The 26,176-nt window shown below is 41.3% G+C and overlaps 1 protein-coding gene across 1 annotated transcript in view; it reads right to left on the reverse strand.

The window, feature by feature from the left end:
* The window catches only part of AMPH (amphiphysin), a 316,380-nt gene that overhangs the window by 219,462 nt on the left and 70,742 nt on the right, over positions 1-26,176 (reverse strand). The window lies entirely within an intron of this gene.

Raw genomic sequence — 26,176 nt, forward strand, 5'->3', positions numbered from 1 at the left:
TTCCACATACAGGTCAACCACAAGATGGTCCATTACGTTACTTATACCCAACCTAACAATGTTTAAGGGAAATTAGTCATTTTTGGGACACTTTTATACCATCATTCGACAAGGCTCCAGCATACAGTAATGTCATGTATACTGGCCCTGTAGGGTGACATATTGAGTGGCTATGTGGTTGTTTTACAAACCTATAGGCACATTGCATGCCCACATGAGACACTGTATTCTTCTCTGGATGCAATGCTTGTAAATCCATGCTTGGTCCATTTCAACTTTTTTTCTCATGAATTTTTGTTAGGTCCACAAAAAAACGCATAAAATCAGCGGCACCCAGAGGTATATTGTATGAGCCCATAGAAGCCCATGTGTATGAGACCTCACAGTGTTGTGCCAGTAAAGATGGGTAGCTATGTTCACCATACCTATGAAGAAGTGAGATGAGGCTTTTGTTGGGTGTGCCTTCTACATATGGTCTGTATCAGATGCAGGACCTAATTTTATGGCATTCACTTACATGAACTAAAGTGTTAGACTAAGTTTTATAGAAAAGTTATTGCACATAAGGAAACCTTCATTGTATAATTGATCATGATTTTTACAGCATACACTATATAACAAATATGAAACGGACCATTCACCAATAGTTAGACCTCAATTAAAGGGGTTGTCTCATTAAAAACATATTCTACAGTTTTCAAACCAGCACCTGGATCTGAATAGAGCACGGTAACGCCCCCTTAGCTGCAGTGGAAAAGACACTCCCCTTCAGCTGATGTTAGATCCCAATAATCTTATATTGATGACCTATCCTGAGAATAAGTCATCAATATCTAAAAACCCTTTAAATGAGATATCCAGGATATTCTTAGTATAGGTTATCAATATCAGATCATTGGAGGTCCCGGTATTGGCTAATTAAAGGGGCTGTGCATCTTCCTTTTTCCAGGCACAGCTCCATACTTTTGGTAGTGGCCGTGCTTGGTATTACAACTCAGTCCCATTAGCTTGACTATGAAGACGAGAGCTCTGTGGCATCTTAAATTATTACTTGTATGGATCTATAATTTTTTTCACTCAATTTGAATGATGTTTTATCCTGTTGTACAGTTACCATCATACTATATCAGCACACTTTCCTTTATGATGTATACTGCAGATGTTACATTTAATTAGCTTTTAACTAACCATAATGTCATTTAAATGCTGGGTATGTTAAATTAATGATGTCCTGCTACCGAGAGTTAGACATGGCAAAATAGAAAATGTTCATTATAAATGGACTAATTACATCAAGTTTAACTCCTTTAGGAACCGTTAGTTGCCTCTTATTGAATTGAGTCTTGCATTAACACAGTGTTTTTAGCCATGCTAACTAATGGGGGAAGGGAGGCGAGCATCACAACCTCTGAATAATAATGTACAGAAAGGAAGTCAAGTGTGACTCTCGCTACAGGGAATTTTATGCTACTGTCAATTTTTCAGCCTGGTCTAGTGCAATAATATACAGGGAGAATGAGAGACACCGATGTGTTATACTCCACTGGAAAAGAGATGTGCAAGTCAGTTATATTTAACCAGTTTGAAACCGGGCAGCTTTACCCCCTTCATGACCAGATACATTTCCAGCTGTTTTAGTACATGCCGCATGAAAAACAATAACTTTTTTTCAGTCAGTTATTTACATAATCTTTAAATATTTTTTAGTGACACACAGGCTTTATTTTTAGGCTATTTTTTATTTAACCCCTTCCTGACCACCATTTTTGGAGGAAAAATTTGTTTCACCCAAAGTCACGCGAGATTTCGGTGAATAAATTCGGTATTCATTCATTATCAATCTGAAGTCGGGTTTGGAACCGAGGTGCCAGGCGGTACATCTCCAGAAATGAATACCGAATTCATTCACCAAAGTCTTGTGCGACTTCGGGTGAAACGAATTTAGCTTCCACTGACGCAATACATTTTAATGCTGTACAGAGACAGGTCTCCGTACAGCATTAGAACGAAGTGTTTGACGTAATCAACTTCGGATCTATGATCCGAAGCTTGATTCGCCCAAGTCTAGTAATAACTTTGGAATGCTTTTACTTATTCAAGCCATTCTGAGAAAATTTTCTTGTGACACATTGTACTTCATGTTAGTGGTAAATTTGAGTCGATATGTTTCACTTTTTTTTATTATTTAAGTCCAAAATTTATAGAAAATTTGGAAAAAAAATCTTAGAATTATGGAGGCCACTGTGCTCTCAGGAACTTTCAGTGCAGCAGAAATGTTTTGCACCTTTTTCCAGATCTGTGCCTCCTCACAATCCTATTTCTGAGCTCTACAGGCAGTTATTTCCCCTTTATGGCTTGGTTTTTCCTCTTATATTCAGTATCAGCTTTGAGACCTTTTATAGACAGGGTTTTGTCTTTCTAAATCGTGTCAAATCCACTGAATTTACCAAAAGTGAACTCCAATCAAAGTGTAGAAACATCTCAAGATGATCAAGAAAAATGAGAAGCCCCCAAGGCTAAATTTCGCTTGTCATAACAAAGGGTCTGAATACTTATGCCCATGAAAAAATTTTGTTTTTCCTTTTTAATAAATTTGCAAAAATGTCTAAAATTCAGTTTTCACTTTCTCATTATTGGGTATTGAGTGCAGATTGTGGAATATGGAGGCTGGCTGTCTCTGACTCTCTCCACAGCTGCATGATCTGTGTGCAGTTTCAAATTAGTAAGGACATTTAGATATGTCCTTGCAGAGTCATATGCAGGCTGGCAGACGCTAAAAGTCATCTGCTGGTCTGCATATCGTGTTACTATGTGTAAGGCTGGGCAGCACAGTGACACTGTTGTGTCCTTGTTGTTCTATTTTAGAATAAGAGTTGCAAGTGGCATACTGTAGTGACTCTTGCATAAATACTGGCCATTTATGATTATTTTTAAAATTTTCAAGGTTATTTATGAGTTAGCATCCCATAGAGAACAAATGTGTCACACATAACTGCATGATTCACAACTTTGCAAGGCCATGTAGCCAAAGCCTAAAAGAACTAACAATACATTTATTCGTCAGAATATGCAAAGAGCTTAAGTAACGTATTTTTCGCCCCATAAGATGCATTTTGTTTACGTTCTCTGTGGCATGGGGGCTGCTAAGAGGCATGGGAGCTCATATTGAAGCTGCTAAGAGGCATGGGGGCTCATATGGGGGCTGCTAAGAGGCTTGGGGCTCATATGGGTGCTAAGAGGCATGGGGGCTCATATGGGGGCTACTAAGAGGCATGGGGGCTCATATGGGGGCATTAAGAGGCATGGGGGCTCATATGGGGGCTGCTAAGAGGCTTGGGGGCTCATATGGGGGCTGCTAAGAGGCTTGGGGGCTCATATGGGGGCTGCTAAGAGGCTTGGGGGCTCATATTGGTGCTGCTAAGAGGCATGGGGGCTCATATTGGTGCTGCTAAGAGGCATGGGGGCTCATATGGGGGCTGCTAAGAGGCATGGAGGCTCATATGGGGGCTGCTAAGAGGCATGGGGGCTCATATGGGGGCTGCTAAGAGGCATAGGGGCTCATATGAGGGCTGCTAAGAGGCATGGGGGCTCATATAGGGGCTGCTAAGAGGCATGAGGGCTCATATGGGGGTTGCTAAGAGGCATGGGGGCTGATGATAGGCAATGAGGGCTGATGAGAGGCATATTGATTCTGATATGAGGCAATGGGGGCTGATGAGAGGCATATGGTGCATCTTATAGGGCGAAAAATACGGTATGTGAAAACAGAAGTGTCATCATCTGTAAAAAAATATATAAATAATCCCTCATGGTCTTCTAAAGCTCATACACATAAACAGTGTTTTAACAGGTTTCCAGTGCATAATTTTTTTCTTTAAAGGGTTTCTACCACTTCGTTTTCACCTAATTAGCTTTCAGACACTAGCGATCCGCTAGTGTCTGCTCTCCCAAACCATCCCAATATAACTGTTTATTGGGCAGCCGTTTCGCAAAAAATCGAACTTATATAGATATGCTAATGAGCCTCTAGGTGCTATGGGGGCGTCATTAGCACCTAGAGGCTCGGTCTACCTTCACAAACTGCCGCTGCCCAGCGCGTCCCTCCAGCCCGCCCATCTCCTCCCGAATGCGATCCTTCCGATGCGCATCTGTATTTGGCGCATGCGCAGTGAATGTCTGACCGCTTCCCTGCTCAGACATCTCCACTGCGCCTGCGCCGATGACGTCATAGTGCTCAGAGGAACAGGCGCAGTGGAGATGTCTGTGCAGAAAACGGTCAGACATTCACTGCGCATGCGCCGAATACATACGCGCACGGCGCATGCGCGAAATTTGTCCGCTGGCTCACAGGGAGGATCGCATTCGGGAGGAGATGGGCGGGCTGGAGGGATGCGCTGGGCGGCGCAGTTTGTGAAGGTAGACCGAGCCTCTAGGTGCTAATGACGCCCCCATAGCACCTAGAGGCTCATTAGCATATCTATATAAGGTCGTTTTTTAGCGAAACGGCTGCCCCAAAATCTATTATATTAGGATGGTTCGGTAGAGCAGACACTAGCGGATCGCTAGTGTCTGACAGCTAAATATGTAAAAACAAAGTGGTAGAAACCCTTTAAAGTAATGACAGCTTTAGAATTCAAAATAAATTACATAAGTACCCCTGAGCGAGGCTTATGTACTGAGCTTATTTACTGCCTCTACTGTATTCATCTCTAGTAAATGATCAGTAATTGTTGGTTGTGTGATTATGTGACTTACACTGTGGTAGTCTTCATAAATTGGCTGACCTCTAAATAACATTGGAGAAGAAAATTGTTATAAGACTGGATTTTCACCAAAGTATAGCATACTATGGCATTTTTATAGGGCACTTTCCGCACATAGATGATAGTAACAAAAATGATAGCAAAACTGCCTGTTGCAGGTTCTTTGGGAGTTTTTTCATGGTGCTTTTGGTGCTTCTGCTATAGACAAGTCCTCTTCATTTGACCTATACCATTGTGGGTTAAGCTGTATCTGGACTTTACATGTCTGTTGAAATCAGTGGGAGCTCTGCAGTGCTTGTAGAATTATGCATTTGTGTGATTAGATGTATATATGTAGTGTTGATCACGAATATTCGAATTACGAATTTTAATTGCGAATATCGGCACTTCGAGAATTCGCGAATATTTAGAATATCACAAAATATATTCGTAATCGCGAATATTAGATTTTTAAAAAAATACCAGTTAATGCGATTTTTTATGCGAATTCTTTAGGCGAATTTTCGCAATCAAGAAAATAATGCTTAGAGATCATGAATTCGCAAATTCTCGAATATATGGCGAATATTCGCCAATTCGAATATTGCCCCTGCCGCTCATCACTATATATATGTTTTTGCATTGTACATTTGGGGGACAGTCCTTTTAATCAGAGTGTCCAGGACGCCTCAGACGAAGCTGGTAGTGAAACCCGGGTCAGGCAGAGATACACCAAAAATTTGTATATGTGATGTGGCAAGAAATGGTCTTGTAAGTACAAAAAAAGCACGGTAAACCTGTTTTTTTGCGGGTCTGTACTATATTTACACTGCGTGCAGAATTATTAGGCAAATGAGTATTTTGACCACATCATCCTCTTTATGCATGTTGTCTTACTCCAAGCTATATAGGCTCGAAAGCCTACTACCAATTAAGCATATTAGGTGATGTGCATCTCTGTAATGAGAAGGGGTGTGGTCTAATGACATCAACACCCTATATTAGGTGTGCATAATTATTAGGCAACTTCCTTTCCTTTGGCAAAATGGGTCAAAAGAAGGACTTGACAGGCTCAGAAAAGTCAAAAATAGTGAGATATCTTGCAGAGGGATGCAGCACTCTTAAAATTGAAAAGCTTCTGAAGCGTGATCATCGAACAATCAAGCTTTTCATTCAAAATAGTCAACAGGGTCGCAAGAAGCGTGTGGAAAAACCAAGGCGCAAAATAACTGCCCATGAACTGAGAAAAGTCAAGCGTGCAGCTGCCAAGATGCCACTTGCCACCAGTTTGGCCATATTCCAGAGCTGCAACATCACTGGAGTGCCCAAAAGCACAAGGTGTGCAATACTCACAGACATGGCCAAGGTAAGAAAGGCTGAAAGACGACCACCACTGAACAAGACACACAAGCTGAAACGTCAAGACTGGGCCAAGAAATATCTCAAGACTGATTTTTCTAAGGTTTTATGGACTGATGAAATGAGAGTGAGTCTTGATGGGCCAGATGGATGGGCCCGTGGCTGGATTGGTAAAGGGCAGAGAGCTCCAGTCCGACTCAGACGCCAGCAAGGTGGAGGTGGAGTACTGGTTTGGGCTGGTATCATCAAAGATGAGCTTGTGGGGCCTTTTCGGGTTGAGGATGGAGTCAAGCTCAACTCCCAGTCCTACTGCCAGTTTCTGGAAGACACCTTCTTCAAGCAGTGGTACAGGAAGAAGTCTGCATCCTTCAAGAAAAACATGATTTTCATGTAGGACAATGCTCCATCACACGCGTCCAAGTACTCCACAGCGTGGCTGGCAAGAAAGGGTATAAAAAAAGAAAATCTAATGACATGGCCTCCTTGTTCACCTGATCTGAACCCCATTGAGAACCTGTGGTCCATCATCAAATGTGAGATTTACAAGGAGGGAAAACAGTACACCTCTCTGAACAGTGTCTGGGAGGCTGTGGTTGCTGCTGCACGCAATGTTGATGGTGAACAGATCAAAACACTGACAGAATCCATGGATGGCAGGCTTTTGAGTGTCCTTGCAAAGAAAGGTGGCTATATTGGTCACTGATTTGTTTTTGTTTTGTTTTTGAATGTCAGAAATGTACAGTGGGGGAAATAATTATTTGACCCCTCACTGATTTTGTAAGTTTGTCCAATGACAAAGAAATGAAAAGTCTCAGAACAGTATCATTTCAATGGTAGGTTTATTGTAACAGTGGCAGATAGCACATCAAAAGGAAAATCGAAAAAATAACTTTAAATAAAAGATAGCAACTGATTTGCATTTCATTGAGTGAAATAAGTATTTGAACCCCTACCAACCATTAAGAGTTCTGGCTCCCACAGAGTGGTTAGACACTTCTACTCAATTAGTCACCCTCATTAAGGACACCTGTCTTAACTAGTCACCTGTATAAAAGACACCTGTCCACAGAATCAATCAATCAAGCAGACTCCAAACTCTCCAACATGGGAAAGACCAAAGAGCTGTCCAAGGATGTCAGAGACAAAATTGTAGACCTGCACAAGGCTGGAATGGGCTACAAAACCATTAGCAAGAAGCTGGGAGAGAAGGTGACAACTGTTGGTCCGATTGTTCGAAAATGGAAGGAGCACAAAATGAACATCAATCGACCTCGCTCTGGGGCTCCACGCAAGATCTCACCTCGTGGGGTGTCAATGGTTCTGAGAAAGGTGAAAAAGCATCCTAGAACTACCCGGGAGGAGTTAGTTAATGACCTCAAATTAGCAGGGACCACAGTCACCAAGAAAACCATTGGAAACACATTACACCGCAATGGATTAAAATCCTGCAGGGCTCGCAAGGTCCCCCTGCTCAGGAAGGCACATGTGCAGGCCCGTCTGAAGTTTGCCAATGAACACCTGAATGATTCAGAGAGTGACTGGGAGAAGGTGCTGTGGTCTGATGAGACCAAAATAGAGCTCTTTGGCATTAACTCAACTCGCTGTGTTTGGAGGAAGAAAAATGCTGCCTATGACCCCCAAAACACCGTCCCCACCGTCAAGCATGGGGGTGGAAACATTTTGCTTTGGGGGTGTTTTTCTGCTAAGGGCACAGGACAACTTATTCGCATAAATGGGAAAATGGACGGAGCCATGTATCGTGAAATCCTGAGCGACAACCTCCTTCCCTCTGCCAGGAAACTGAAAATGGGTCGTGGATGGGTGTTCCAGCACGACAATGACCCAAAACATACAGCAAAGGCAACAAAGGAGTGGCTCAAGAAGAAGCACATTAAGGTCATGGAGTGGCCTAGTCAGTCTCCGGACCTTAATCCAATCGAAAACCTATGGAGGGAGCTCAAGCTCAGAGTTGCACAGAGACAGCCTCGAAACCTTAGGGATTTAGAGATGATCTGCAAAGAGGAGTGGACCAACATTCCTCCTAAAATGTGCGCAAACTTGGTCATCAATTACAAGAAACGTTTGACCTCTGTGCTTGCAAACAAGGGTTTTTCCACCAAGTATTAAGTCTTTTTTTGTTAGAGGGTTCAAATACTTATTTCACTCAATGAAATGCAAATCAGTTGCTATCTTTTATTTAAAGTTATTTTTTCGATTTTCCTTTTGATGTGCTATCTGCCACTGTTACAATAAACCTACCATTGAAATGATACTGTTCTGAGACTTTTCATTTCTTTGTCATTGGACAAACTTACAAAATCAGTGAGGGGTCAAATAATTATTTCCCCCACTGTATATTTGTGAATGTTGAGATGTTATATTGGTTTCACTGGTAAAAATAAATAATTGAAATGGGTATATATTAGTTTTTTGTTAAGTTGCCTAATAATTATGCACAGTAATAGTCACCTGCACACACAGATATCCCCCTAAAATAGCTAAAACTAAAAACAAACTAAAAACTAAAAAATATTCAGCTTTGATATTAATGAGTTTTTTGGGTTCATTGAGAACATGGTTGATGTTCAATAATAAAATTAATCCTCAAAAATACAACTTGCCTAATAATTCTGCACTCCCTGTATGTCCTTTTGAAGGAAGAAAAGGTTTCTGTTGCCGGTCGGTTCAGGGATCGAGGAAGCCGAAAGCCAGTAGTAAGGAGAGACGGCTCCAGGAGAGTGACTTCTTGTGAACATTCCTCTAGGGGAAAACAATTAGCGTGGACCCATACCTATGTGTTTTATTTTAATTTTAGGGGAGTGCGGGCCTGCTCCTGTTTTTGGGACTGCAGCTGTGAGAAAGTTCAAGAACCTGCACACTAAATTGTTTTGTTCGTGATGTCTGTTAGTGTAGGTCCTGTCTGTTAGAGGCTACCTTGTAGCTGGTAGATCGGTTAGACACAATTTTGATCAAAAATATGTGTAAAGAGCTTCTAATTTTCATATAGAAAGTATAGCAGTGATACAGTTTACATACATTAATCTTTCTAGTGTTTGCATGCGCATGGCAGTGTGTTGCTACTTGTAGTCCTAGTTTTATTTTGCATTGCAGCCATGGTAGTGTGCACCTGAACCCCTTTTTTATAACAATTTTGTTTTTACACTGTATATTTGGGGGATTGGCTACACCAATTTGGACCGTACACTTTATTTAGAGTGTGATATAGCTGGATTCTACATTGGGCTGAAATCTTGTAGTCCAAAAGCCCAAATAGAGCCAAGTCTGTTAGGATAGGTCTCATCTTTGCACATATCAGTGTGCTGCTACTTGTAGTCATAGTTTGCTTATATGTATGCATTTTATATATATATATATATATATATATATATATATACACAGTACAGACCAAAAGTTTGGACACCTTCTCATTCAAAGAGTTTTCTTTATTTTCATGACTATGAAAATTGTAGATTCACACTGAAGGCATCAAAACTATGAATTAACACATGTGGAATTCTATACATAACAAACAAGTGTTAAACAACTGAAAATATGTCATATTCTAGGTTCTTCAAAGTAGCTACCTTTTACTTTGATTACTGCTTTGCACACTCTTGGCATTCTCTTGATGAGCTTCAAGAGGTAGTCCCCTGAAATGGTTTTCACTTCACAGGTGTGCCCTGTCAGGTTTAATAAGTGGGATTTCTTGCCTTATAAATGGGGTTGGGACCATCAGTTGCGTTGAGGAGAAGTCAGGTGGATACACAGCTGATAGTCCTGCTGAATAGACTGTTAGAATTTGTATTATGGCAAGAAAAAAGCAGCTAAGTAAAGAAAAACGAGTGGCCATCATTACTTTAAGAAATGAAGGTCAGTCAGTCAGCCCAAAAATTGGGAAAACTTTGAAAGTAAGGGCTATTTGACCATGAAGGAGAGTGATGGGGTGCTGCGCCAGATGACCTGGCCTCCACAGTCACCGGACCTGAACCCAATCGAGATGATTTGGGGTGAACTGGACCGCAGAGTGAAGGCAAAAGGGCCAACAAGTGCTAAGCATCTCAGGGAACTCCTTCAAGACTGTTGGAAGACCATTTCAGGGGACTACCTCTTGAAGCTCATCAAGAGAATGCCAAGAGTGTGAAAGCAGTAATCAAAGCAAAAGGTGGCTACTTTGAAGAACCTAGAATATGACATATTTTCAGTTGTTTCACACTTGTTTGTTATGTATAGAATTCCACATGTGTTAATTCATAGTTTTGATGCCTTCATAGTCATGAAAATAAAGAAAACTCTTTGAATGAGAAGGTGTGTCCAAACTTTTGGTCTGTACTGTATATATATATATATATATATATATATATATATTGGCAAGTTGTACAGTGCAGGAGGGCGTGTATATCTCACCCAGATTCCTCAGCTGGGTGAGATAACTAAAATCCAGAAGTGTGCAATGGTCTCAGCAAAGGATAGTTTGCTGAGACAGTTTTGTTTACATTGCATTCTGGGCTGGATTTTAATGGGACTGGCAGTTAGACTTGGTAGTGGGAGCTGCCGGTCCACACCCTTCCAGCACGGGTATTCCCTCATACCTGAGGTGAGCACAGGTGAAGCCTACCCTAATCAGTCTGGCATAAATCCACCCTCAGTGTGTCAGTCTGGGGAAGTGTGTGTGAACCTGGAGCAGAGGATCTGTGGGTGGTCTCAGTCTGGAGGACTGAGGGGCCGCAATGCTATGCGATGCCTGATCGCTTTTCCTTTGTGGAACCGTGTTTGTTGAGTGGACCGACTGGTGTTTGGGACAAAAATTTCTCATGAAACTAATTCATTATCCTAACATGCTAGCAAAACCTGCTGCAGCTCAACTTAATCACAACTACTAGGTGGCTGCACTTAGGATAGAGATCTTGTGACATCTTGGAATATGTTGAATGGTAAGTAAATGCACATCTGTAGTTTAGTAAAATTTCATAAGTGGACCATGGGGCTTACAGTGGAATACTGCCTATATCCAATCTGGATTCAAGCACAAAGTATAGTAGTCTTGGATGGTAGATGAACCAGCCATGAGGAATCATTTAGTTCCAGTTTCCATCAACACCAATGATTATTGGTCGATTGCTCACCTCTTGTAGCTGGCCAGCTAAGTCCTGTCCTAGGTTGCTAATATTGCTTGTGTGTTTATACAGCTAGACCTGCCAATAGCCTTAATACAGTTCCTATGTTTGTGTGTTAAAGACAAAAGCAGAGTTGTTTACAGTGACTTCATGTTTGGATGTCATATAACTGTTATATTTTGTGTTCGCAGAAGCAGAAAAGATAATATGCCATTAAGATTCATTAAATAATGTAAGGTAAGCTCAATGACACTTTAGAAACAACAGAAAGCATAGAGTTAAACTGTTGTTGCTTGGCAGGAGCCTCACACACAGCAGGAGTTTTGACCAATCACAGCGAGCCTTACACACAGCCTGTGTGGAGTCATTACACCAGAGGAGAGGAGCTGAACAGACATTCACTCCACTAAGAGCTGTATTTTATGGAAGCAGAGAGGCCAAAATAGGTATTTTCGAACAGTTATATAATGTTCCTATTATTAGTATTGTGATAAGAACTATATACTGAACTAGTTATGTGCATTTTACAGTTCCACCAAATGAACTGCTGAAACAATCAAACAAATTGCATATAAATGCGAACTGCTCATACCAGATTATAAGCAATTGTATAGAGCAAACTGCAAACCAAGTAGAGCGAGGTAAACTATTTGTTTAACATCAGATATACCTCTAAGAGAGATCATAAAGTGCTTAAATAATTTAAAGTGAGAGTACAGATACTGAAGAGAGAAATATATCCACCATTTTATGTTGAATGACAAGATTAAACAGTTGAACCACCATCTTATGCATACCGCCATTTTATGAATCTTTATGCAACATGCGTTTTGTACATGGACTATCTGCTGTGGAGGTGGCAGTGTTATATGAAGAAAAGTTGAAGTTAATAAAGAAGTTATTTCAAGCATTTGGTGTGCTCTTTAAACCTAATTGCTTCCATAGAACGGCGCTAGAGGAATTACAGAGTAACAGACAGTCTGGTTAGACAAAAAAGTCAGAGATATCAGAATTCTTCTAATGCCACAGCGCAAAACGCACTTCAAAGTGCTGCGCCTGCTACACCTCTTCGTGTGCAGCAAGAGTTGAGAGCACTTAAAGGTTCATTTATTAAACATAAATACGCATAAATTAGGTGTATTTCTGGTGCAGATTGTGGCGCAAAGGTCATTTGCACTGCAATCTGCGACTTCTCTCTGCTCATGCCAAGTCTCAAAAAGTGGGCATGCTGTGGTCAGGGAAGAGGACGGGGGAGCAGGCCTGTCTCATTTACCATTTTCTATGCCTGTTTTAGTCTAAAATGATGGCCTTAATAAATGTGTTTCTTAGTCCTCATGATTCCTCAGCACAAGCAATGAATCGCTGTACTGGCTGTGTGTGCCATTTAAATAGAGATTTCTATGTACACAGGTCAGCAAAATCTTTTATCATTTTGTGCTCTTCTAGATAACTTCAAGCACATTTTGTTAATCATTGGCTAATATCATTGAAATTAAATTCCACAGACTCCTCAAGGGACAATATCTACAAGCCATTAACATCACAAAATTTCTTCCATAGAGAATAAAGAGCATAAGGCATTTCAAGATAAATAATCTTGGAAAATTTCCATTTTTTTTTTTCATTTTCCACAACATCACAACAAATTACAAGATACTTTAATCAAAATTAATCATTGCTCTCTACGGTTGTATGGTTAGCCTAGTTAACAAACATGTATTGTTACGTATAACAAAAAAGATGTCTGAACTTGTCCTGCTCATTACCAGGCTTTACTAATGAACCTTTAAATGGGCAAGGAAATTAATTCCATTAAAATACTTGCAGATGAAACATGAGCTGAAAAGATCAGTTTTGCCATTTTAGACATACGTAACCCCATGAAAATTAGAAATGTGGTTAATCCACACGTACACTATGCCATTCCACAAATTTACAGTTGTAGAAATGGAGGATATTGGAGTCAGTTATGCTTATTCAAAATAACCACAGACATCAGTTGCAATGATATACATTCCTAAGTAAAATATAATGCTTAATATTAATAATTGTAATAATTATTTCCTTAGCATCTTTCTTAGCTTTAAGTAAATGTATTTCCCAAGACTGTGGAAAAACCTATGGGAAGATACCTAAAAAAATGCAATGGAACAAAAAAAATGCACCAAAACTAAGAAAAAAATATATAAAAGTATATTGATTGTAGTGTTTTTTTCATAATTCTGTATTTGGTTTCAGCAAACATCTGGCCACAGAGTTTTTCTTTAAAAAAAATGCAAAGAAAGTCAGGGAATACAACACAAAAAAAATATGTTGTTTTCTGAGAAATGCTTTGTGACACTACCTAAAGTGTAACTGTTTTTTTTAAAAAAAAATTATTTTTTATATTGAATTGGCATGGGGATGTTGAACATTTTTTTAATATACATTATTAGGGAAAGATGTTTCTTTGTACTAGAAACCTGGGTGTAAAGAGTGTTCTTAGTAAAGCTTCAGTAAGTCTTCAGTCTTCAGTCTTCAGTTCTGAGCGCTGGAGACATCTGTGTGTAACATACAGAGGCGTCCAGCCTGCCTCTGGACACTATCCCAGTCTCAGACTCTGTTCATGCAATCTAACCATCACTGCCTATCACCCTGCCTATCCGACATGTTACACATACCCTTCTTCAGTGCTCAGTAGAATGCTGAAGACAGAAGACAGACTCTCTTTAGCAACTGTCAGAGCTTTGTTTTCTAGTACAAAAAAATAAAAATCTCTCTAATAAAGTAGATTACAGAAATGTTTAACATCCCAAAACTGAAACATTACACATTAATGCAGATGCAGTATCTGGTACGGTACATCATAAAGTAAATACTGTCTATGAATAAAATGAGAGCAGAGAAATCCAGGGCCACAGCACCTTACTGCATATGCCTATCCCGGCCAATGTGACGTCAATCAAGCCAGGAGTCCTGGGGAAACCAGAAACACCCACATGACTCTTTACAGGTAGAACACTACTTTATAACTTCATGTTTTAGATATCTGTTACCATCCTGTATAACACTATGGCAGTGGTTTAGTGATTGTATATGTGATGGAAGGTTCCCTTTAAATTTAAAGGAAAGAAAAAAACTGAAATGTGCCCTTTAGGTCCCAAACTGACCCTTCTGAGTCTAAGGCCTCATGCACACAACCGTTGTTGTGTTCCGTTCCGCAAAATGGGGTTCCGTTGTTTCGTGATCCGTTTTTGTTTCCGCGGGTCTTCCTTTATTTTTGGAGGATCACCAGACATGAAGGAAAGTAAAAAAAAGTCTAAGTCAAGTTTGCCATGCATATGATAGGAAAAAAACGGACGTGGATGACAATCTTGTGTGCCTCCGCATTTTTTTACAGTCCCATTGACTTGAAGGGGTCCGCGAACCGTTTTCCGTGAAAAAAATAGGACAGGTTATATTTTTTGGACAGACTGGAACCACGGATCACGGACGCGGATGACAAACGGTGCATTAGACGAGTTTTCAACGGAATGGGTCCACAGAAAATCACGAAAAACAGAACAACGGACACGGAACACAACAACGGTCGTGTGCATGAGGCCTTAACATAATAATGTAACGTGGGCATGGGAATTTGTCCATGTAGTTTTGTACAGTTTTCGGTCACAAAGAATAAATGTTTCACAGTGCTGCAGGGAATGAACATTTTGTTGCATTCATTCATGTACTGAAGTCTCTGAGGTCTGACCTAGTTACTATGATCTGCATAGAACAATATGCTTATTCATGGAAACAATGAGTAGAAATATCAGTGGTATCTTCAGTTAATAAGTAAGTTTACTCTGCAGCATAACACAGTAGGAGTTTATTATAGGGAAAAGAACACTGTAGGTAGAAAATGTAAAAACCATAGGATATGTACATAAAGCTCATTCATTATTCAGAAGCCTACAGCCAAGTACTCCCTTGACAAAAAACAAAAATCTTACAGACTGTGTGACTATCATAGGAATACAAAGTAGAGCTCTATGTTTCTTTAGCTGAATCCATATATAACCTATTAGTATGTCATTTACGAATAATGGTCACACAATAAAACAATGTAGACTGAGAGGGACAGCACTTAATTAAGGGAAAATGTTTCCTCAAAGGTTCCTTTAACCCCTTAGTGACCAGCCTGTTTTGGGCCTTACTGACCAAGCGTTCTTCTTCCTTTTTTCATAGTCGCGTTCCAAGAGCTATAACTTTTTTTATTTTTCCATCTATATAGCTTTATGAGGGCTTGTTTTTTGCGGGACAAGTTGTAGTTTTTAATGGAGCTATTTTGGGGTACACATAATTTTCTGATTAACTTTTATTAACTGTTTCTGGGAGGAAGATTGGAAAAACTGCAATACTGCCACTGCGTTTTTACGTTATCAATTTTACAGCGTTCATTTTTCAGTATAAATAAAATAATATCTTTATTCTCTGGGTCAGTACGATTACAGTGATACCAAATACATATAATTTTTTTTTTACGTTTTACTACTTTTTTGCAATAATTTTTTTTTAAAGAAAAACATTTTTTTGCATTGCCGCTTCCCAAGACCCATAACTTTTTTATTTTTCTTTCTATAAAGTTTTGTGAGGGCTTGATTTTTGCGGGACGACTTGTATTTTTCATTGTCATCATTTTGGAGTAAATGACACTTTTTTATTTCTTTTTTTGTTACGGGGCTGTGATGATATTTGTGTAGTCTGGGTCGTTACAGATGCGGCAATACTAAACATATGGGGGTGATTTTTGTTGCAATTTTTTTCATTGAAAAGCGTATTTTCAAAGAAAAAAAACTTTATTTTTTATGGGATTGTTTTTTTTTTTACTTTTTTTACCGCAGAGGGGACTATAACAGACAGCTTTTTGATTTATCTTAAAATGCAATGCACTATCCCTATAGTGCATTGCATTTTAATGTCAGTGCTGTTATGACATTGACCAGCAGGCAGCGCCAGAGAAGCGCAGCCTGCTGGAAATTACTCAAGACTGGTCTGGGGCCTACATCAGACCCCTGCCAGCCTTCACATACATCGACACCATGCAATTGCATTTGCGGGGTGCCGATGGGAGACAGAAGGAGTCCGCTCCCTCTGTCAGCACTTTACATGCAGCGGGCGAAATTGCCCGCCGCATGTAAAGTGTTGACCAGCCAGGATCGGCACTCCTGCTGGTCTGGGTTGTTAGAGCAGGGCCGCGGATCTCATGTGAAAGCCGGGCCCCTGCTCCCCGATGCACGGGAGACCCGTGCAGTGATTATACTAAGCCGCCATAAAAAAGCGGTGACCCAGCCTAAAGCCCCTTAGTGACTGCCGTAAAAAGGCGTATGGGTGGTCACTAAGGAGTTAAAGCTCTCTTCTACATGCTTGCTCAAAAACAACTAAATCATTAGACTAAATCATCTTCCCAGTGATGATAAAGGATTTCATGTTTTGGTGTGACAGACTGGGCTAGAGGCACGTAGGCCAGTATTTATAGGTGGGCCGTAGGGAAGGACACCTGGGGTGTAAAACATGTTCATTTTTTATGAAGCTTTCTTAGCATTGAGGAGAGGAGTGACAAGGGGAAAGCTGCTAAGAGTGCTTGATCTTGTGAGAAGAATGCTTCAATGTTGGGTTCTATTTCATAAATGGTGAAAAACATTTTTGGGGGTAGATCACTTAAAGGTAGTGTGTGTCTAGGAAATTCATTATTTAAAAAAGCACACTGGGGGACATTTACTAAACATGTTGCACCAGAATTATGGCATAACATGTGCCAAAAAGAATGGTGTTTTGATTTGCGCCAAATATATCAACTGTTTTCTCAAGAATTTTTACTATAAAGAATGCATCATGCCAGAAATTAGTTATAAATGTCAAAGTGGGCGGGGCTATGAAATTGGCGCATATTACACCTCATTTATCATCCTCTTATTGGCAGAAATGGCTCCAATTCTTGCGGACAACTAAGCCAGCTTATGTGGTGGTGTGTTGTGTCAAAAGTTGTATTTATGGCAGAAAGATGCAACTTTTGTCATGAAAAACAACTCGTGGTGGGAACAAGTGATAAGGTAAGTACTAAAACCGGATGCATCTATTTTTATCTAATATAAATTAGCTAAGCAGCAAGGTTTTGTCAGTAAATTGACATTCAACAAAAATAAAACAATAACAAAAGCCTGAGTCTGAGACAAGAGTCGCAAATTACCACAGGAAATGTCGCAAATATGCTTCAACAGTCTAAAATATGTTTCAAAAGTCTCAAGTGCGGTCTGGCAGGGTCGGCTGAAAAGGCGCAATCCAGTTTGAAAAAGTTGTATTTTAGTGCTAAAGTCACATTTTAAAAGTGGTGTGCACTTCTTGATATATGAGGTAAAACAAATCACCACTTTTGATTTGTAATGTTAGTATTTTTTTGCCCGCAAATTACGCCATTATTGATAAATGTCCCACAATGTCTTGCAATGCTAGGTTATCTGAATGTAATAATACCTTTCATTTAGCGATCCGATGCTTTATTGTGAAAAGAAAGTCATTTTAATCCATAAGCAAATGAGCATTTTCATGTACCTAGGGCAGGCCTGACCTGCCTCCTCTGCCAGCCCCTCCCCCTTCTTCTTCATTGATAGGGCCAGGTTCCTGCCTAGTCATCTCATCTGGCCCTGTCAATCAAGGAGAGGGAGGTGGTGGCAGAGGAAGTAGGAGGAACAAGGGTCCACAGCGTGGCTTGGGCCCACCCTTGGTGCACTTATCTGCTCCTTTACATTTGCATTAAAAGAACACCATGAAGCAATGGATCACCAAGTGAAAGGTCCCTTTAAGACTAGCCCAGAACATGTAGTACCACAGAGGTACCAAATTTGACAGTGAATGTCCTGGTGACAGACCCCCCTTAAGATGTGGTCTACATGATGGATACACAGTATCCATATGACAGTATGATCAACCAGGTACCAAACATTATTATAGAAATAAAATAGCCCCTAAATGTAATGTTCATATATACCATATCTTTTGGACTAGAAGACACACCTGACTATAAGACACACCCACAGTTTAGACTACAGAAAATGAGTAAAAAATATTTGCTACTTATTATACCTCCCCTGGTGGTTTAATGAAGTGGATGTGTCAAGGTCACTAACTTTAGGGTCCAGCGTAGAGGGGGTTAATAGTTTTGGTCAGCTCTTGTTAACCTTAGTCCCAATGCAGACGGCCGTATGAACAGGTCCGCAATTTTGTGGAACGGGTGTGGGCCCATTCATTTCAATGGGGCCTCAAAAGATGCAGACGGCACCCGGTGTGCTGTCCGCATCCGTAGTTCTGTTCTGCAGCTCCGCAGAAAGGATAGAGCATTTTCTATTATGGTTGCTGCCATTTGTGGACCACACACGTGGTTATCCGCGTTTTGCAGATCTGAAAAACACTACAGACGTCTGAATGAGGCCTTAGTGTGTCATTTGCCAACCATTGAAATAAACAGCAATGACGCATCTGGTCACCTCATTAAATTAACTTATCGGACTAAATGTGTCTCCTGTCATTGTGCCTGCCATGCTTGTTCTGCTAGATCATTTATTTTTTATTGTATTTTTATTTGTTTGCTCTCTATCATCATGAAATTACCCAAATACACGCAAACAACTCTGCGGTACAGTAGTCCAGTAGACAGATTATACAAACCCAGCAGCACACACATTATGCATACATAGAAACACATGATATATATACACACAGAGCTCTGCTACATGCACAGCTGACCTATATAGAAACAAACACCCATACAGCTCTGCTACATACACAGCTGACAAACATTGTTTTGCTGCATACACAGTTGACATAAATACACACACACACAGCTCTGCTGCATACCGAACTTACAAACACAGCTCTGCTACATACATAGCTGACATATACACAACTCTCTCTTACACACACGCACACACACTATTATCTTTAATTAAAAAAACATTTCTGTACACTTACAACCACTGTGTATCTTCCTTTTCTGGTCCTTCCCACCCCCGACATTTATCAAATGTCCTCAAGAGGGATTAGCGAATCGACTTCGGATGAAACATACGAAGTCGATTAGCATAAAACATTGTTTCAATACTGTACGGAGCAATCAGAATGTATTGGCTCCAATGAGCGGAAGTTATTACTTTGCGAAGATTCGCGAGACTTCGCATAATAACTTCAGAAATTGATTTATACTGTAAAAAATCATTTCCCGTACTCGCAAGACTTTGCAAAGTAATAACTTCAGCTCATCGGAACCAATACATTCTAATACTGTACAAAGCGCTCGCTCCGTAAAGTATTGAAACAAAGTCTTATGCGAATCGACTTCAGATGTTTCATCCGAAGTCGATTCGCTCATCCCTAGTCCTCAAGCTGCAGTTAGTTGGAGCTTTCATCTCCTTCACTGTAACTTGGAGACCTTGAGGATGGGGAGGGCAGTGTTTCTCACAGTCCTCTCCATGATCGCTCAGCTTCCTTTCCTGCCTACACTGATGACATAGATTGATGTTGGGCCAGGAGACTGCAGACTAGAAGACATAGACACTTTTTAGCCAAAATGTAAGGTCTGTGTGTGTAAAAGAGGCTAAGATGGCTAGATGGGGGACATTTATTAAAAATGGATTTTATTGTGCCAGAAAAATCCTTACATCACAAATAAAAAGTGGTGATTTGTCTCATCTCATTTATTAAAAGCTATTGCAATTAATAGGCCAATAATCCGTCATTTTATAAACAAATGCAACATTTTTTACGCCTAATTCAAAATGCAACATATAATTGTATTTGCATCTGTGCTCAACTGATTTTGAACGTGCCACTCGTTTAACCTTTTCAGGACACAGGGCGTACCGGTACGCCCTGATGTCCTGGTACTTAAGGACACAGGGCGTACCGGTACGTCCTGAGAATTTTCGATCACCGCAGCGCCGCCTGCGGTGATCGGAACCAAATGCCTGCCGAAATCATTCGGCAGGCACTCTGTACCAATGCCCTGGGGGGTCTTGTGACCCCCCGATGTCGGCGATCGCAGAAAACCGCAGGTCAATTCAGACCTGCGGTTTTCTGCGTTTCCGGGTTATTCGAGTCTTTGATGACCTGATAACCCGGAAAGGAAGGTGATCGTTGGTGTGATTATTAAACCACCAATCACCGTCCTGCGATCCCACGAGGTGGCGATCACGCCACCTCTCAGGATCGCCTGTGATTGGTTTCCATGCGGCATGTGGGCGGAGCGCGGCAAGTTTGAATCTCCGCCGCTGCTCTCCTCCATCATTCCGGTCTGTGGAGCGGGGAGAGCAGCAGGAGATCGTGCTGCCCACCGACTTGTGAGTTTTTGGTGCCATCAGGCACCTTAGGAGGCAGGGACAGGCAGGGACAGGCAGGTAGTGGGAGGTGTAGGCAGCGGTAGTTAGGGCAAGTTTAGGGTTAGATTAGGTAAAAAAAAATAAAAAAATTTTTTGGTCTGTGAGCCCCCTGATTGGGTGTCTGGGGTCCACAATAGTTAGCTGTGTGATCCTAGACACCCCTCCCCCACACACACACACTTTTTGGGGGTGCAATTTTTATTTTTTTCTTTGCATGCGCTATCTGTGGCCGGCGCTCTTTGCATCCGGCCACTGTTAGCGCATCGACCACCCCGCCCCAGAGCGCATTTGTATATTTTTTTTATTTTTTTAGTTAGGGATCTTTTTTATTTTTATTTTTTATAGCTATAGGGTAAGTGCGTGAACACCCGTGCCCCACACACACGCACACCTAATAAAGATTTACACGCACGCACACACTCCCCTATGGCCCCGCCGGACGTTCTCGGCCGAGGAGGCATACGCCCTCCTTGCCTCCGAGTCCGAGAGCCCCAGTGAGGATGAGGATGACCCCACGTTCCTGTTATCATCCTCACCCTTCTCATCATCAAGCGATGATGAGCCCCCAAGGCGGCGGAGACGCCGCCAGGCGGATCGAGGGGACCCCCATGCTAGGGACCCTGTGGCCCAGCCTAGTACGAGCAGCTCTGGGGCTCGTACTAGTTTTCTGGCCCACCAGGTCAGTCCACCTGAGCCCCCTGCAGGTGGACTTGTCTGGTGTACCCCAGAGAACTGGTTGGTGAATCAGGAATCCAGATTTACACAGTGGGCTTCACTGAATACGACTTTTTCAGTCTTTTTTTTCAGTTAGGAACTGGTAAATCTGATGGTGGAGCAGACGAACCAGTACACCCAACAGTTTGTCCCTTAACACCCGGGCTTGTTTTTGGCTAGGCCCGGTGGCTGGACCCCGGTCAGTGCAGCCGAGATGAGGACGTTTTGGGGCCTCGTGCTGCATATGGGCCTAGTCAAAAAGCCCAGTGTCAGGCTGTACTGGAGTAGGGACGTCCTCTACCAGACACCACTCTACAGTATGGCCATGACACGTTCCTGATTTGAGGCCATCTGTAAATGCCTGAACCAGCAGATAATGCAGCATGTCCCCCCCAAGCTGATCCTGCCTATGACCGCCTGTACAAATTCAGGCCGGTCATCAATCACTTCGGGGCCAAATTCCTGGAGGCCTATGTACCTGGAAGGGAGGTCGCGGTTGATGAGTCTCTCATTGTGTTCAAGGGGAGACTCATTTTCCGCCAGTATGTTCCCTCAAAGCGGGCGAGGTATGGCGTGAAGCTGTACAAACTTTGTGAGAGTACCTCAGGGTACACTTACAAGTTTCGTGTGTACAAGGGGCGAGATTCCCGTATTCAACCCCCAGAATGTCCCCTCACTCTGGGTGTTAGTGGGAAACTTGTGTGGGACCTTATGCACTCACTGCTAGATAAGGGTTACCACCTATACGTGGATAACTTTTATACTAGTATCCCCTTGTTCCAGTCCCTCGCCGACAGATCCACGTTCGCTTGTGGGACCGAGCGGAAAAATCAGCGCGGCATCCCTGCCTACCCCCTCCAGGTATCTATCCCCAGGGGTAAGACCCTTGTCCTTACCAGTGGAAACCTGCTGCTGGTCAGATATAAGGACAAGAGGGATGTCCTTGTACTGTCCACAATTCACGGTAACGGCATCACCCCTGTCCCTGTGCGAGGTACCGCGGCAACGGTCCTCAAGCCCGATCCGTAATAATCTCCTCTGTAAAAATACCCCATGACCCAACCCCTCTAGTTCCTCTAGTTTTCCTAAGTCCTTTTCCATTTGGTGTATCCCTCCAGGAACATCAACCCTGTTACAAATCTTTGTGTCATCAGCAAAAAGACACACCTTACCATCGAGGCCTTCTGCAATTTCGCTGATAAAGATATTAAACAATATGGGTCCCAGAACAGATCCCTGAGGTACCCCACTGGTAACAAGACCTTGGTCTGAATATACTCCATTGACTACAACCCTCTGTTGCCTGTCCCTCAGCCACTGCCTAATCCATTCAACAATATGGGAGTCCAAGCCCAAAGACTGCACTTTATTTATAAGCTTTCTATGTGGGACAGTATCAAAAGCCTTACTAAAGTCTAGATAAGCGATGTCTACTGCACCTCCTCCATCTATTATTTTAGTCACCCAATCGAAAAAATCAATAAGATTAGTTTGACATGATCTCCCTGAAGTAAACCCATGCTGTTTTTCATCTTTCAATCCATGGGATTTTAGATGTTCCACAATCCTCTCCTTAAGTATGGTTTCCATTAATTTCCCCACTATTGATGTCAGGCTTACTGGCCTATAGTTGCCCGATTCCTCCCTACTACCTTTCTTGTGAATGGGCACAACATTTGCTAATTTCCAATCTTCTGGGACGACTCCTGTTGCCAGCGATTGGTTAAATAAATCTGTTAATGGTTTTGCTAGTTCAACGCTGAGCTCTTTTAATAGCTTTGGGTGTATCCCATCAGGCCCCTGTGACTTATTTGTATTAATTTTAGACAGCTGACTTAGAACCTCTTCCTCTGTAAAGACACATGCATCAAAAGATTCATTAGTCTTCTTTCCTAACTGAGGTCCTTCTCCTTCATATTACATCAGGGGCAAGTTGAGCCTGTCACCCAGCGCCTAAAAAATAGCCCTGGCTCCAAAAATCCAACAAACAATCAGAAAACAATGGTCTATATTGTCACAAGCATACCCCGATATTCCAGAATTCCAGTCTCCTCCTATCACCTGTTATAAAAGATCACAAAATATTAGGGACCACCTCATCCGTGCAGATATTGGACCTTTAGAAAAAATACCTAAGCAACGTTTTTTACAAAATCCGAAATATGGCACCTTCCCGTGCCTACATTGCGCACAGTGCTCGAGTGTGATTAAGGGTAACTTTATTACACATCCACACACGGGCAAAAGATTCCCTATCAAAGGCTACTATACCTGTGATTCCTCATTCGTTGTCTATCTAATTAAATGCCCTTGTGGACTTTGTTATGTGGGTGAAACCACGCAACAAATAAGGAACCGTATTTCCAAACACAAATCCACTGTTAGGACTGAACAATTACTGTTACCAATCCCAGCGCACTTTAAGGAACACCACCACCAGATTTCATCCTTACGCTACCAGGTCTTGGAACAAGTTAATACCCCACGGAGGGGTGGCAACAGGATTAAAACATTGAAAGAAAGAGAAAGCTTTTGGATACACCGACTGGACACCTTATCCCCAAGAGGCCTTAATCGGGAATGTGACTTTTACTGTGATCTCTAAATATTTATACTTATCTTTGAATATTGTGGACTGATATGGTACTATAATGTTACTTCTGATATTAATACATATGTACCTCTCCTTTATTTCAGGCTCCCTAGTTGGATTATAAACATAGTCAATATACAAGTTGGTGAGAAAACTAACCCCCCCCCCCCCCCCCCTTTTTCCCCCCTCTTTCCCCCATTCCCCCCCCCCCTTTCCCCCCCCCCCCCCCCCCCGCCTCCCCTCCTACCTTTCCCTTCCACCCCTTCCCCTTCCTACCCCCAACCCCCTCCACCTCATCATAGATTAGAATATAGTATAAGATTTTAGTACGCATAGATACCTATACGCTTATATATTCATTCATAAAATCTAAGAAGTATATAATGTCTTTTCGCCTTTCGTTTGTTTCGTTTGTTTCGTTTTTTTTTTTTTTTTTTTTTTTTTTTTTGGCTTTTTTGTTATTTATTTTTCATCTTTTTTCTTTATACTTTTTATCTGAGTATGCTGATAATCAAAGGAATTGCTGCATTATACTTCAAATTATTCCTTTTTAAATATGTATGTGACCCCTTTTCTACTTCGACAACTGTCCCTATTCTCCCTTATTCAAGCAGCAGCATAGAACTACAAACACTCTCTACTTCAAATATCTTCAATATTCCTCATACAACCCCTCCCCCTTCTTGTGAATCAATCAGCTGTCTGATCCCCAGTCGATTATTACCATTATTCACCCCTCCAGACGTAATATAACACATATATCTAGTACAATGCTAGACCTCTACTTATCATCCCAGCACTTAGTGCGCATGCCCCACTGTGTCCTGCGGCCGCGCTGCTCACATGACGTCACCGACGATCATGTGACCCACTGAACCCGGACACAGGTCAAAGCAGACACATGACTTCCGGCCGTTCGTCTTAAAACGCCACCAGAGGTACACACACGCAGCGCCTACACCATGCAGTTCTACCAACCGGCCTTGGTAAGTTCATGTATTACTACAGATCGAGATATTATATACGCATATCCTAACTGCTATTCCAATTATCTATAGACATAACGTTTTTAAGCTCACCATACTAAATTTTACCCACCTTTTTAGATTGATTCCTAATTCTGACTGATATCTTACTGATGAGGAAGGGTTCATGCGCTAGCCTTATCTCATTTATCATGTACTCTCTTTATCAGAAACAGCATCTACTCGACCAGTCATATATCCTCAATCTCCCTCCTACTTTACCTACCTTTTACTCTCTCTTTACCAAAATCATTAATCTGAGATCTATATGTTTGCATGCAGTTTTTTGTGCATGGGTGTGTGCGTATGTGTGTGTGTATGTGTGTGTGTAATTGCATACACGTGTACATACATGTATACATACATGCATATATATATATATATAAATTCTACCTATTTGTTTATGTTTTCATATGGGTCAATAGTGCACTATGGTCGCCATTTTTGAGACGCCAAATAAAACCTTTATTTATACTCCTTTTCAGATCCCTTGAGAAAGGTCTTTGACAGGACCGAAACGTTGGGACATAGCAAGGCCTACAAAAATATATATATGTGATTTTTTGCTTATATCACAGTTATGGCGCGACTAGTCATATATTGACAAAATCTTGTGAAATACCAATATGTACCTACAATAAATTTGCAAAGTAAAAAAATATTGGTGTGCCGTGGATTATCTCTATATAAAAAATAGACCTGACATTTCTATTCAACCAAATCTGTACTGTTTTAGCTGGTCAAGTTATTTGTAGTGACCGTAAAAGCACACTTTTTTTTCTGGGTTGAAAAACCATTCCCAAATTTGCCATTCTCAAAATAACTAGTTTCTGGTATTTGAGGCCTACTTGAAATCTATCCCAAAAAGAATATCTTACATTGAAGCTAGTGATAGTGTCATTCAGAAAAACCTAAGACACACGCTAGTGTGCTGATAGAAATCTGATTCTGTGATTAAACCTATACCTGTCACACAGCGCAAAAAAAAAACAGGCCTCACATCTCTATTTAACCAAATCTGTACTGTTTTAGCTGGTCAAGTTATTTGTAGTGACCGTAAAAGCACACTTTTTTTTCTGGGTTGAAAAACCATTCCCAAATTTGCCATTCTCAAAATAACTAGTTTCTGGTATTTGAGGCCTACTTGAAATCTATCCCAAAAAGAATATCTTACATTGAAGCTAGTGATAGTGTCATTCAGAAAAACCTAAGACACACGCTAGCGTGCTGATAGAAATCT

Source organism: Bufo bufo, chromosome 5 (assembly GCF_905171765.1).
Source record: "Bufo bufo chromosome 5, aBufBuf1.1, whole genome shotgun sequence".
Lineage (NCBI taxonomy): Eukaryota > Metazoa > Chordata > Amphibia > Anura > Bufonidae > Bufo > Bufo bufo.